We start from the raw sequence: 14,607 nt of genomic DNA on the forward strand, positions 1-14,607 counted from the left end.
TTCTAAAACTATCTTTTGCGTATCATTCCATCATCTTATTGAATTATTCCCTAAACTCATGAACCATTTAAGAGCTCTATCCTTCAATGTTGTGGGAAACAATCTCAATTTTTGAGTTTTTAATAAGTAACCATAAGATCTACAAATAGTTTCAAATTCAAAGAGAAAGGTTTTCGAATCCTCTAATCTTAGACCACGAAAATTTGTTAGAAAAGATGGAGGGATGTTCTTCATGTGCACACTACCATCAGTATCTTGAATAGGAAATATTCTTCTTTTACCTCCAAAAGTGAATGGTGATGTGGCTCTTACTGCACCACGTGATCAATGGGGGGGTGGGTTGGTGTTGAAGATCTTTTTTTTTTTCTTTTTTATGATTCAATGAAAACTATAATGCAATGAAGTTTTCTACATTTGAATTAAATATGCCTAATGCAAATATTTTGTTTTTGCAAAAAAAAAGAAATGAATCAACTAGGGAAGAAAACAATGCATACTTTGACACCTCCCTGACAACTGCGCCAAAAAGTGATGAGCCTCGGTATTGCAACAAGAATGCTGCAACTCCCAAGGCTACCGACTTTAATTATCAACCTGGGTTCGTACAAACTTAAGAGGTATCAGACCTATATGTGCGGCATACAATGTGTCCTTCCTTTGTTGTCATGATGTAACGGAGTGCATGTGCTGAAGCCAAATCCTAAACTAATTGCAAAGAATGAAATGTTCAAAATGGAACTTTAACCTATTGCAAGAAATAAAGTACAAGGAAAGAGATTGAAATCAAACGCTAAAACACACCATTTTCTAACTAACTGCTAAGAGGCTTTGCTTCTAAATAATGCTAAGTTAACATGTATGCAATCCTACTGTCCTTGGCATGCATATTCAAACCTTCAAACCTTCTAATGTTGTGCATGTAAATGAATAAAATAAATTTGTTTTTCCTTTTGTCCTTTTTTACGGAAAAGTGTGAAAGGCAATCTCTTTTGGTGATGTGGCAAGTGGCTTGGAGATGATGGTGAATGGTCAGAAGGCTTGGGAGACAAGTAGGGACCCTTTTCTAGCTTCCTAGAGGTTTTTTCCTCAATTCAGCCTCAAAACAAGCCACTACAAGAAAACCTACAAGATCCCCTGAAAACCTACAGGATACAACCGAGAGCAAAAGGATGGATGTTGAAGGTGATATAAATCTTAGGGAAGGTGGTTGGTGTATGGAATGAGGCAAGGGAGTGCCTAGGACCACTTCATAACTCAAAACCAAATTTGGGAGATGGATGGATTTGCTCAAAAATCTTGGAGAAGTTTCCTTATGAAATGATGAAATTGGTGATGGTTTAGTGAAAGAAAGTGAGGACCATGGGTAGATGAACATGGGATGAGGTTGCTGACTATGAAATCTCTTTGTACTCCTAAAACACTTGCACTACATCAAAAATTGAAATTCACCCAAAATTCATGCAAACAAGAATAATTTTGATTATCTAAATGAAATAGAATTTCATGAGCTAGTTGTCTACTTCATGCATGAGGAAAACTTTGTAGAATGATAAAAACATTGATGAGATCTAAGGTAAGACTGAATATAGAAGAAATGGAAATCAAATCCTACCCTTGAAAACTAGAAAAATGCTGACCTAAGTGTGGAGCAAGAGGGTTAAAATGGTATTGATGGCATGGAGGTAGATTAGAGGCCTAATCCCAGCTTCAATGATGATTTTTCTCAATTCGGGCTCAAAACAGGCTTTCCTACAGGATGCTACAGTGATTTACTACAGGATGTACAGATTTACTATAATTCATCGAATGACCAAGAAAATCAAATCCAAATTGGATGGGAAAAATTTTGTTATTAACTAGGATGTATTAGGTCCCCATTCCAAGTGGAATCACTCAAAAATACCTCTGTTAACCCATGCAAAAAAATAAAAAAACATTACTAGTCGAAAATCTAGAAATTCGAGAACTAGTGAGCTAGTAAATCTAAAAAATGCCTAACCAAATCAAGTGCAAATGCAATGGGGTAATTTTTGTTATGAACTAGAATGTTTTTTTGATCTAATGCAAGTGGAACCAACTCGATTGAAGCTTGTTAGCATGTTCTAAAAAATTAGCATAAATTTACTGTTCTTGGCTAAAAAGGAGGTCCAGCAATCTAGATTTGGAAATAAGAATATTAATCCAAGAAACTCAATGATTACTATGAACTTCCAAAGATTTTCCAAGGATGAAATAATGTTTGTGATCCTGCAAAAAAACTTACATCAACCATTTAACTCAATCCTATAACAAGAAATCCTTAATTCTAAATGCAGAAATAGAAAGAAATAAAAACTAAAGATGCACGTGAATAAGCAATGAAAAGAAGGAAAGAAAATTATACAAAATGGCTCTAAGGTTCTTGGGATGACCAAGCCCAAGTAAACTTAGAGACCTATGGAGGAGAACAATATTTAGAAGTTGAACATGACACCAATCTTGATTATTTTCATCAATAGAATCACATCCCTGCAAGAAAATACAATGGAGATGTAAGAATGCGAGTTCTCTCCACAAGAACACTAATGAAAATCTATCCCTAGAGGAAAATTCGACTTGGTACTTATAAAAAATTATTAGGAATCATTCCCCGTGAATGGAGGAATCTTTCCCCACCAAAATCCCTTGATTAGTGGATTTGGTCCCCATTACTAGGAATCTGCATTAAATGGCAGGGAACACATTCTTAGATTTTCTCAATCATTCTCTAGAGGAAAATTCAACTTGTCACTTATACAAAATGATTAGGAATCATTCCCCATCAATGGCGGTAGATTTCCCCACCAAAATCCCTTGATTAGTGGATCTGGTCCCCAATACTAGGAATCTGCATTAAATGGCAGGGAACACATTCCTAGATTTTCTCAATTATTGGAGTTCCACAATCTGTGCCATAATTCCATGATATCTTGTTGATTTAGTATTTATTATTGATCCTCCTGTAGTAGGGAACAAGTCCCTCAATTATCTCCTCCTCCAAATCTTCATAATCTGCCCAATATTCTCATAATATTCTACAAAAATAACTAATATTAGGCACAAATATCCACTTATTCATAAACCTTACTAATGAATATATTAAAGTTAAAAATAAATTATCTAATGCAGAAAGAGAGGTTTAATGCACTGAAGGATGGTAATAGGCCTTAAATTAATATTTTATTTAGAGGTATGGGCCTTAATTTATGTCTAATTTAGAGGCTCATCAGTAGTCAGTACACAACCTAGTTGTTTCAACCTGCATTGTTATTTTCCACTTCTCCGATCACTCTAAATGGGGATTCAGTGCTTCCAGTGGGGGTAAATGGTAAGGTGGCAGGGTGGCATAGGTGAGGATTTCGAATTGGGATTTTTCACTCATGGTTCGTACTGCACAGTAAATTTTCCTTATTAATGGTGAGTCAAGGGAGGTCTCGTCAAAGGTACACTTACCTTTTTTGGTATGATCAGGAATTAAGTAACAATAACTACCAGGTCATCATGGCTTAGTTGCAAGATTTTTTAAATAATCACAAATCATGCGATGGTCATGTAGCAATATGATTCACTCCCCCCTGGCTTAAATGTGACAGCTATCCAGCCGTCAAAAGTCATGTTAAGTTGCCATAATTACCAAATAAAGCGAATTGAATATTACCTTTTGATGACATACCTGGGCGACGTGGGGCGAATTCATGGGTGGTGCGACATGCAAACCAAGCTCTGGAAGCAAGACGCATGAACTCAATTCTGACGACAAGGATCATGGTGATGCCTGCTATTTATTACAATAAAATATCTCATTTATTTCTGAAAAGTCGTCGGTTGTTACAGGTGTAACAACAAAGACGACTAATATATTTTATTTTAATTTCTACAAAAATCTAAAGAAGAAAAGATCATGTAACAACACTTATTGTAAGGTGTGCTTTGAAATAATAGATGTTGTTACAGAGTGTGTAACAGATGCCACAAGGTGGTTTTCAGCTGCTACGAAAAGTGTTTGCCTGCGCCTGGGAAAGGTTTTAACAGACAGATTTTTATTATTATTATAATTTTTATTTTTTTTAAGAGTTTGAAGGTGTAACAGCCGCCAACCGTACTTGATTTTCAATTGTTACACTTATTGGAAAAATTAGATTTTTTACAATGCATGGGGGCTTTCCCCTATTCCTGTAATTTGTAGATTTGAATTTGTGACAATGTTGACAAATGAATCCCTTCAAGCAAGTTTGTGGTATAATCAAAGGCGGTGCCCATTTGCAAGCAATGGTGTCCTCGCACTGTCAATGGTCACCAAATTTACAGTCCCATTGTCAAAGACTACATCTACCTCATATGGACCTAGCCATCTAGTGGAGATCTTACCCTTGAAGTCTTTAAATCTTAAGTCGTATAAGAGAGACCATTCTCCTTTTTGGAACTTCTTCTTCTTGATGAATCTGTCATGCCACTTAGCTCTCTATTGTTGGATAATCTATGTTTGATGGATAGCAGCTAACCGTTTCTCCTCCAATTCATTGCGCTAGTTCAATCTCAGCTTTTGTGTTGTAGCCAAATCCAAGTTGACCTGCAATGTTATTCTTAGTGCCTTGATTTCAAATTCAATGGGGAATAAGGAGTTTTTAGCATACACAAGTTCATATGGTGAAAATCCAGTGGTATTCCTCCATGTAGTCTTGTATACCCACAACATTTCTTGAAGTTTATCAGCCCAGTTTCTTCGATTACTAGCCACAGTCTTAGTAAGGATCCCCTCAATGACTTTGTTAGTGCTTTCCACTTGGCCATTTTCTTGTGGATGATAAGGTGTTGTGATTTTATGGTGGATTTTATATTTTTCAACCAACTCTTGGATCTTATGAGATGTGAACTAGGGCCCTCTGTTTGTGACTATCTCCCAGGGTATGCCAAGCCAGACAAAGATGTCTTCAAACAGAAAGTCTAAGACAGCATGCTCCGTGGCTCTAGTTAGTACCTTTGCCTCAACCCATTTTGTGACATAGTCAGTGCAGACCAAGATGTAAGATTTTTGTCTAGAAGAGGGATTAATTGGTCCCACAAAATCTAGAGCCCACTTCTCAAAAGGTTCTAAGATGATTTGGGGCTGTAACGACATCTCATATGATTGCAGTGGTTGGCCCATCCTTTGAAAACTATCATATCCCTTCACAAACTTCTTGGCATCCTGAAATATTGTTGTCCAATAATACCCTGTTGAAAGGACTTTGTATCCTGTCCATTTGTCTGTGAAGTGCCCTCTACAAGGTTCTTCGCGACAAGCTTTAAGGATGTCAAAGACATCATCTTCTCTAACACAACATCTAATCTGGAAATCTGGTCCAGTGTGATAGAGGTTACCATCTATCTATGTATATGTATCACTTTGTTGTATGATATTTATTTTCTCCTTGGAGGACAAATACTGTGGAAACTTCACTGTAGCAATATAATTTTGTATATCTGCATACCAAGGTGAGTAAGTAGAAATAGAAAAAATATATTCATCTAGGCAAGAATCTTCAGTAGGATTGCAATTGTCATCAATAGTTAACCTAGAAAGAAATTCAGCTACTACATTATCTTTTCTAGGTTTATCGACAATAGTGATATCAAATTCTTGTAACAACAATAACCAGCATGTAATCATACCATTGGTAATTGGATTATTCATCAAAAAATTAATGGAAGAATGATTAGCGTGTACAAATACTTGATACCCGGGAATATAATGTCGGAATTTATTGATGGTGTGCATGACTGCTAAGAACTCCTTCTCGGTCACTGTGTAGTAGAGCTCGGTCGAGGTCAGATTTTTTCTTATGTAGTAAATATCATAAGGTTTATTATCCTCCAATTGGCCCAACACAACACCTACATCAATATCAAATGCATCTGTAGCTATGTGAAACGACAGTTCCCAGTTAGGTCCTCAAAAAACAAGAGCTGTTGATACACAACATTTCAACTTTAAAAATGCTTGCTCACACTTCCCTGTCCATAAGAAATCAACATCCTTCATGAGCAGGGAAACTAATGGCGATGCAATTTTTGAAAAATTTTCTATAAATTTCCTGTAATACCCTACATGCCTCAAAAAACTATGTACCTTTTTTTGCATTTTCGGGGCTGGAATTTTTAGAATTACCTCTATTTTTGTAGGGTCTACATTGATTCCATCAGCAAAAATGTAGTGTCCAAGCATGATCCCTTCAGTCATCATCATGTGACATTTTTCAGTGCTCAAAGCAACATTAGTCTATACACACCGTTCCAACACTTTTTCTAGATTGACTAATTCTATTTCAAAAACATCTCCACAAGGTGTAAAATTATCTATGAGGATTTCTAGGCAGTCATTCAACAAATCAGAAAATATTCCCAGTATTTCCCTTTGAAAATTTGATGGTGCATTACATAGTCCAAAAGGAAGTATGGACAAGTAAAGGTCATTTTATCCTGATCTTCTAGGGCAATCTGTATCTGATTGTAGCCACTAAATCCATCCAAAAATGAAAATAATTTCTTTTCAGAGAGGGTATCAAGGAATTGATCTATAAATGGTAAGGGAAAGTGGTCCTTCTGAGTGGCCTTATTGAGTTCTATGTAATCAACACAGACTCTCCACTTTCCATTCTTTTTAGGAACGATGACAAGTGGCGACACCCACTCACTATCAGATATTGGATAAATAAAATTAACACTCAGGAGTTTTTGTAATTCTTCTTTCACCACCTCCTTTAGTGCAAGTTTCATGTGGCATTGTGGTTATCTAATTGGTTTGCAGCCATCCTTAAAATAAATACAGTGAGTGCATAGGTTTGGGTGGATCCCTTTCATATCCATATTGTCCCGTGAAAATGAATTTTTGTATTTCTATAACTGCTATAACAACAATTGGTTTTGGTCAGCCATCAAGTTGGGGTTAATATTCAAAAAATTTCTAGATTCTATCTCAATTGGACTGCTGTCAATATTCATAGTGGTTCTCGTTTGTTCAAAATCTATATCTTCCACCTCTTCTTCCTCATTCTCATCTTAACAGAAGTGACAGAAAGTGAGTTACTAATAAAACCATTAATGACATCATCTTTTGTCTCATCCTTGAAACATTGGGCTTTCCCCAGAGTGAGGAGTGGTAGGGAAAGATCTAACTCGGGATCAAACTCATCCCACCAAGGGTTGTATACATCCACATTTAGTTTTGTGGGGTAAATATTAAGGTTCTTTTTTGCCTGGCCATTCGAGATCGCCATAGATCTAGATCTGCAACCTATAAATGCATCTGCAGTGGCTAACCAAGGGCTCCTTAAAATCAAAGGATTCCCCCCCAAATTGGATTTGGGTTGTAACATAAGAAAATCAGCTAGATACCTCCAAGAAGCAATTGTAATCACTATATCCTCTAACATCCCCTTGGGTTTAACACGGAACCTGTCTGCTAATTCAATTACAGTAGGAGTATGTCTAAGTCCCTGTAGCCTGAGAGTGATAAAGAGGTGCTTTTTCATTACATTAATGGCAGCCTCGAGATCGAACAATGTGTTGGATATGGGCTAATCATTAATGTAGACAGTGATCGTAGGATTTCCTAGATCATTTTACTTAGTTAGGAGAGGCTCAGAAGACATTAATTTAGATAATTTCCGCATTACATGTATGGTGGAAGGGTCTTTATGCATCCTCCCAGGTTTTCTGATGCACAAATATCTCACTATTTTTGAATAAATAGGTAATTCTTTAAGGGACGGTAGTAGAGGAATTCGTACATAAAAATTTTGCAACTCCCTATGAAAATCAGATTTGGGCTATGAAGTCATCCTAAGTTTGACCAATCTTTGAGGATATGGAGTATCCTCTGTTACGACAGTCAAGTCGACTGTTATAGGTGTATCATCCTTCCCCAAGTTGGTTGTTATAGTAGTAACAGTTCTTCGTGGGTCGATTGTTACATATGTAACAACTTTCTCTATATCAGTTGTTGTAGGCATAGTAACCGCCTCAGAGCCCCCGACATCTCTTACGGATGGTTCACATTCCTCCTTTGTAGTGATAGGGGAGTGACTTGGTTTAATTACCTTGCTCGATTGCAATTGTATTTCATTAAGTCCCACAGGGGTAATAAGGTAGGTCTGGAAGGTAGTCAGAGCCTCTCTGCACTGAGTTGCTTTATTGTTTGGGTTTGGGTTACGTTGCACAAGTAGTTGGGGTCGCATAGGTGGTGGAGGAGCAGGAGTTTGGAAAGGAGGTAACTGCAGCTATTGTTGCATGGGTAATCTAGGTAAAGTTGAGTTCTGGGCATTCCCTCTCCAGTTCCAATTCCAGGGATATGGTCGAGATTGAGGATATTAGACAGAGGGAGATGGATACCACTGGTTCCAGGGTGAAGGAAACTATGATGGAGGAGGAGTAGGGTATTTCCATGGATATTGTTGAGTATTATATGCATTGCTCCATGAATTGAAAGAGGAAACTTCTTGAGACATACATCGAGGTCGTGGTTTCCATGGCCTCCTTGGTGCGATGAAATAAGAGGATTGCACTTCCTTTATTGACTATCTGAGTACTACCTTTAGTTTAGGAAGCTCTGGAAATTTCCCTGTCGAATGTTCCAGCTCGCAAACATTACACAAGCTGATGTTGTTCAATTTGCATTCCCTCAAAGGATGTTTCTTCTGATAATTAGGGCAGAACACAAGCAGAGGTGTGTCAGCTTCTACTTGTGTCTTCTTAATCTAAGCTGTCGTTATCTGGGAAGAGAGAGTACTGAGGATATCGGTCTTGAAATTTTTGAACAAATTCCCGATCTCTGCTCTGGTTACTCCCCCGCCTGCAAATTTTTGTATTCGGGCAGAGGCATCTCAAATTGTACTCCTCCCTTTGGATGATCCTCTAGAGCATCTTAGGTAGAGCTTTACAATTTCAGTGAATGGCTCTTGTGATATATCCCCTTTTCCTAATAGGTTCAGGGTGTCAAGGCAGTCGTCCCTCATTCCTCTGATAAATATAGTCTTCAAGATTTCTTGGTCTAAATCATTGTGTTTAGACCTCTACAGATTATAGTGGAACCATTCCACATAATCTTCTAGGCTTTCATCCTCCTTCTGTGTCATTCTAAATATCTCCTCCCTTAAGTCCTTGGTTCTGCAATAGTCCTGGTATTTTGATAAGAACGTCTCCTTCATATCATTCCATGTTCGAATAGAAGTAGAGCCCAATCCCATGAACCATCTCAAGGCTTCCCATTTTAAAGTAGAAGGAAATAATTTTAATTTCTTAGCATCTACGATATAATTATAACTTCTTCATAAGATATCAAAATCAAATAGAAAGGTGTTTGGATCTTCCACAATTATCCCCTGAAAGGATGGTAAGGATGATAGAGGAATATTTTTCATAGGAGCTTCACCTCTCATATCCCCGATTGGGAACTCAAAGGTGGTGATAGTATCATCCATTTTAGCATTGTTGTCATTGTTGTCCCCCATGACTAATCCTTCTAACCCTTGTTGTAGCAGATGCCCTTCAAACTATTCTTGTAATCGCCTCGTAGATGTAATTAATGCCTCAGATACCCTTGGGGCTGGTTGTTTCACCACACTACCTGTATCTAGATATTGATAAACCAACAGGTGCTTTTCCATCTCAAATGTTCAATGTTCCTCCTCAATTTCCCCTTGCCCCTCAGTCCTCAAGTTCTGGCTACTAGCTTCCCCCTCCAACCCCTGAATTGGATTCTTGGTCTTGGAGGTATGGGTGCTAGCTTTAGAATGATATGGTCCCGAGATAGAGAAATCGTAGGTTTCTGCCTTTTCTATGGGAGTAATAGCTTTTTGTGGCCCTGTTTTCCTTGCAAACCTTTGAGAGCTGGACTCTTTTTCTTCCTTAGAGATTAGTTCCTGGATAAATGTCTTCCTTCCCAAATATACACTATTCCTTTCCTTTTTACGACCCATTTTTTCTGTGGTTGATTAGAGTGGGGAGTAATTTTAGTATCTTTGTAATTCCTACAATTGCACACATGGACCCTATGTGTATTAACTCACACCCTTAGTGTCTCAATCTTCGATAGTGGTGAGCCTGCCCAGGTATGTTAGAGCGATGCGCAGGTTCTTACCTCTCGTCTTACCACCCAGCAACTGAAGAGCTGGAGACACGCTAAACAAAACACCAAAATGCCCTAAGTGCCCTAGTGATCACAATGGTGAGCCCGCCCAGGTATGTTAGAGTGATGCAGAGGTTCTTACCTCTCGTCTTACCACCCAACAATTGTGGACTAGGAACACTCTATATCAAACAAACAACTTGGTTGATTGTATCGTCAACTGCCATCCCCGACAACGATGCCAAAATGTAGTGTTGTTTTAATCAATCCTAATTGACTGAGACTGCAACATTTAATTGTCAACCCAGGGTAGGTCTTGCTATTTCAATGGAGTTCACACTGTCTGTGTCGATACACTACAACTAAGAATAAGAAAATGCAAAAAACAATAAAAGATGTCATTGAGCCAAATTGTTGAATCAAACCATTCATGTAGACATAAAAAACACTCCACAAAATTAAATCATGCTTCACAACTATCAAATTAAAGGCGCACCACACAACAACTAATATCTACTCCAGCTGGTTACTACCATTCTGTTGATTAACTCAGTGTAACAACATAATATAAATGGAAACAACAACAAATGTAATCCACGATTTGAACAACAACAATGAGAAACCATAAATAAATTAGCTAAACTAGAATGTACACTACCTATATCACTGCAATCCCTACCAAAAAGGAGGGCCTTTCCTCCTCAGCAGGGCGTAGGAATAACACAAAAGTAATTAATGAATCAACTGAAGAGCAGTAACAACATCACCGTGTTGATTAATATTAAAAATAAACTCATAATTACAGAAGCATAGTAATAGTACTTTTCTATATTCCATGTTCTTGTACATGAAAAATCGAGTTCCTTTATAGTTATTACAACCCGAAATTAGAAACAGATCAGTCATGAGAATCTCACGATTCTCATGTTGATAAAAAATAAAAGTAGCTACAACCTATTTCCAAATACAAATATATAGTAGTTAGGATTGCAACCACTTGGGTCTGTTTCTTCCAAAATAAACAATCCCTACTGACGACAATTGTTAAGTGGAATAGTACCCACATTTTCCAGCTCTGGCAGAATAGCATCGAGTGAATAGAAGTTCGCGATATCATGACATCACTCACAATAGTACTTTTGGTGTAACAACGGACTCTTGTATCAGCGTGTAGTGTAACGACATCCAATGTATAATAGCAAGTTGTAACCACATCCAATATGTAACAGCAACCTGTAACAGCATCCAGGGTGTAACAGTGAACCGTTCTACCCTTCTTTTTAGTTAATCCACGTTACATGTCTGCTTCATAGCTTTGTTCTCGCGAGCCATCACCTAAAAAGAAGAAGAGATTCCCAAAATACTTCTTCAATACTCTCCAAGTTAGCCACAAAAAGGAATAAAGCATTGTATTATTTGGTAAAATACGACAAAGTAACATGACAATAGAATAGGTTAAAAAGGTGAGAAAACAGGGAAATTGATCATGTAAAGTCATAGTCCTAGAGCATAAAAAGGTCAAAACTGGGGAAATAATGTGCTAAAAATAAGTAGAAAACCACACCCAACACCGTGTGGATCTCGAGGCAAGCAAGGTAAAATACAAGAGGACTTGTACTGCTATTAACACTTGGTTATTTGTTTTCCTCTATCTTTATGAAAGAACTTGTTGTCTTTAGCTGATGATACCCTAATGGAAAATATGTTCTGTTCGGAGTGAGTCTTGGTGAAAGCACAACGCTTGCACTTTAACTAGTAACACCTACTCTAATTAGTTCTTTTGGGTTAACCCTTGTCATCTCAGTCAAGTAGGGTAAGGTGGGGGAAAACCTTAACAGGTATTGTCAAAGGTATATATAAAATACTTCTCTAAAGGGACAACCTCTTCTACTCTCAATAAGTCAGGATCCCTCTTCCACCTCTAAAAAAAAAAAGTTCCTATGCACAGTTCTTTGAGAAATGAAAAATGAAAAATGAAAAAATGAATAAGGCGAAAGAAGAGAAAGGATTAGTGCACAGAGAGGTGATGCAAGTAACTCCGTCGGGGTACTGACCATGGTCACTGGTAGCAGAGAGATGCTTGTGTCCCTGCATAACTCCGCTAGGGTATTGTCCATGCTAGCTAGCAGTGTAGCAACACTAGAGATGAAAATAAGACTCTGACATCTATATTTCTTGTGTACCAATAAGCCCCTCATCCCCAATCAAAACAACTGACTTGAATTGTCTTGGAATGTGTGCCGACTGATCAAGAGAATGGTAAGGGACTATATCTTTAACTTAGGTTTATTGCTAAAGCCATGACGATCGAAGAATAGAATAATACTTTCAGAGGAGTTAGACTCGCTTTTCACGAACAAGGTCCATACAGAGAGCTCGAGTTCTACCAGTGTGTCGCCAATGTTGTAGCGGCTACAACCAACCTCCAAAATTTTACCTTCGCTTTGTTTTGGAGCCTCCCTCCTCTAAATCATTGTATCTATCCTACATTGATCAGGTAATTGTGCTTATTTGATTTCATTTGTCGTTTAACAACTTGTGTTCAACTTACTTGTCCTGTCAGTCAACCACAAGCACACCTAGTACTTGGTTAACACCCATTCAATCAACTGTTGGGAAAAATTGCACAAACCTGGAGCACAACTTGTCTTTCCCTCATGAATTGCATAGAGTAGCCCAACAGTGTCCCTTCACTCAGAAATTGAGCAGAGCAAGCGAACCAACCTTGCTTCGGAAATATCATAGAGCAAGCTAGGCTAACTTCATTGCCCTCCAGAAATGCGTAGAACTGGCCCAGCTACACTACTCTTCATAAATACGCAGAGCAACCTAGGCTAGTTGCACTTTTCTCTGAAATTACGTAGAACTGGCCAGCTACACTACTCTCCAGAAATGCACAGAGAAGCCCAACATCAATGCTCTAGAAAATTGCTCAGAGTTAGCTATTCATATAAGGCCTCTTAGTGTAGAAACAACGCAAAAGTTTTCCCTCAGTTGTTGTCCATTGCATGTGCCAAAAGTTTGCCCAATTCCCTCCTAAATTGCACAATCCTTCTTTGCATGCCGCACAGGTTTTCTCGAAAAGGAAAAAAAGAAAAAACTGAAAAAAAATCCCTAGATTTTAGGGATCTATTTTTAACAGCATGAGTTACAGACAAAACTATTTTTAAAAACTCCCCGCCAAGTGTCGTTTTTTCCTATATTTGTGGCATGCATGTTACAAACCCTAATTTCAACAAATCTATTTAAACAACACCTCAGAGCTCATTCTTCACATTCAATCTTAGATCTCTAGGATTTTTGAGGCATCTAGGAACCTTCGGCACAATCGGTGCAACTTTTCTTTCCACGCCTTTTGCTGATTTTCTATCACTTTTTAGTTTTCAGCTTCTATGAGTGTTTTTTCCTTGTTTTTGTTGAACGAATGCTAATGTTTCAATGTATTTTAGTTTTTAGAAGTGTTGTTTCAAGTTCTTCATTACCTTTCCTTAGTGTCGCACGCATAACACTGCTTCTGCACTCACAATTGTCGTTTCGGCGACTCGCTTCATGAGCTTCTTAGTTTTGTTGTTTGACTAATTTATGCACTTGCTTCAATCACATGTGTTATCACTTAAGAATTCTAATACCAAAATTTCTCATACTAGCTTGATGACAAAGGTCAGTGTGAGTCTAAGTTTGATTTCGTTTTTCCTTAGAGTCTGAGTCTTAGGAGGTCTTGAGTCAAGTATGCATTCTCATCCATCATTGGTCACTCTCATTCATCACCGATCTCATAGCCATGTGTTAGTTTGGTTTAAAAATCATTATGTACCACAAATCTTTTTTAGGTGATTGCGTAGTGCATGTAACCATTTTGAAGTGTTTTCGCAGCACATTAATCCTGTCTAGCAGTTTCACAGCGCAAAAGTCCTTTAGGTGTTTTTGCAGCACGATAGGTTTTAGGTGATTTCGCAGCACATCATTCAAAATTTACACTGACCGCATTGCGAAATCGGAGATTCGTGCATTCTGAAACGAATCTTTCCCAACTGTCAAATCTGTCAAGTTAATCTATGGCTACGTCATTCATTGTTAGTTTATGCACTCCATATATCATCTCCAACCGCTTATCTCCATTATTGCAATCACTAGGTACGTTGGTACACACGAAATACAAGTTCCAAGAAAGGCCATGTATGCTCAGTTTTAATGATGATTGTAGGCCTTGCATGAGAAACAAATCTACTAGATTGAAATTTGAAAACATCGTCATCAAGCGAGGTTGCTATCAAGTGAGGCAGACATTCAAGCAAGGCAGAGTTTGGAGTTTGAGCAGCTCCAGCATTTCCAGCCTCCATTTCACTGAATCTTCATGGAGGGATCGGTAGAAAGGAAAGACCAAAGATCGAGCAAATTTCTGAGAAACGAGCCTGAAGGTTTGGGTGTAACCTTGAAGAACAGAGAGGTCGAACAGGCATTTAAACAAGCTGGATGTTGGAATT

This window comes from Pinus tabuliformis, chromosome 3_2 (genome assembly GCF_031772625.1).
Source record: "Pinus tabuliformis cultivar Carrire ecotype Pingquan chromosome 3_2, CPIR1, whole genome shotgun sequence".
Lineage (NCBI taxonomy): Eukaryota > Viridiplantae > Streptophyta > Pinopsida > Pinales > Pinaceae > Pinus > Pinus tabuliformis.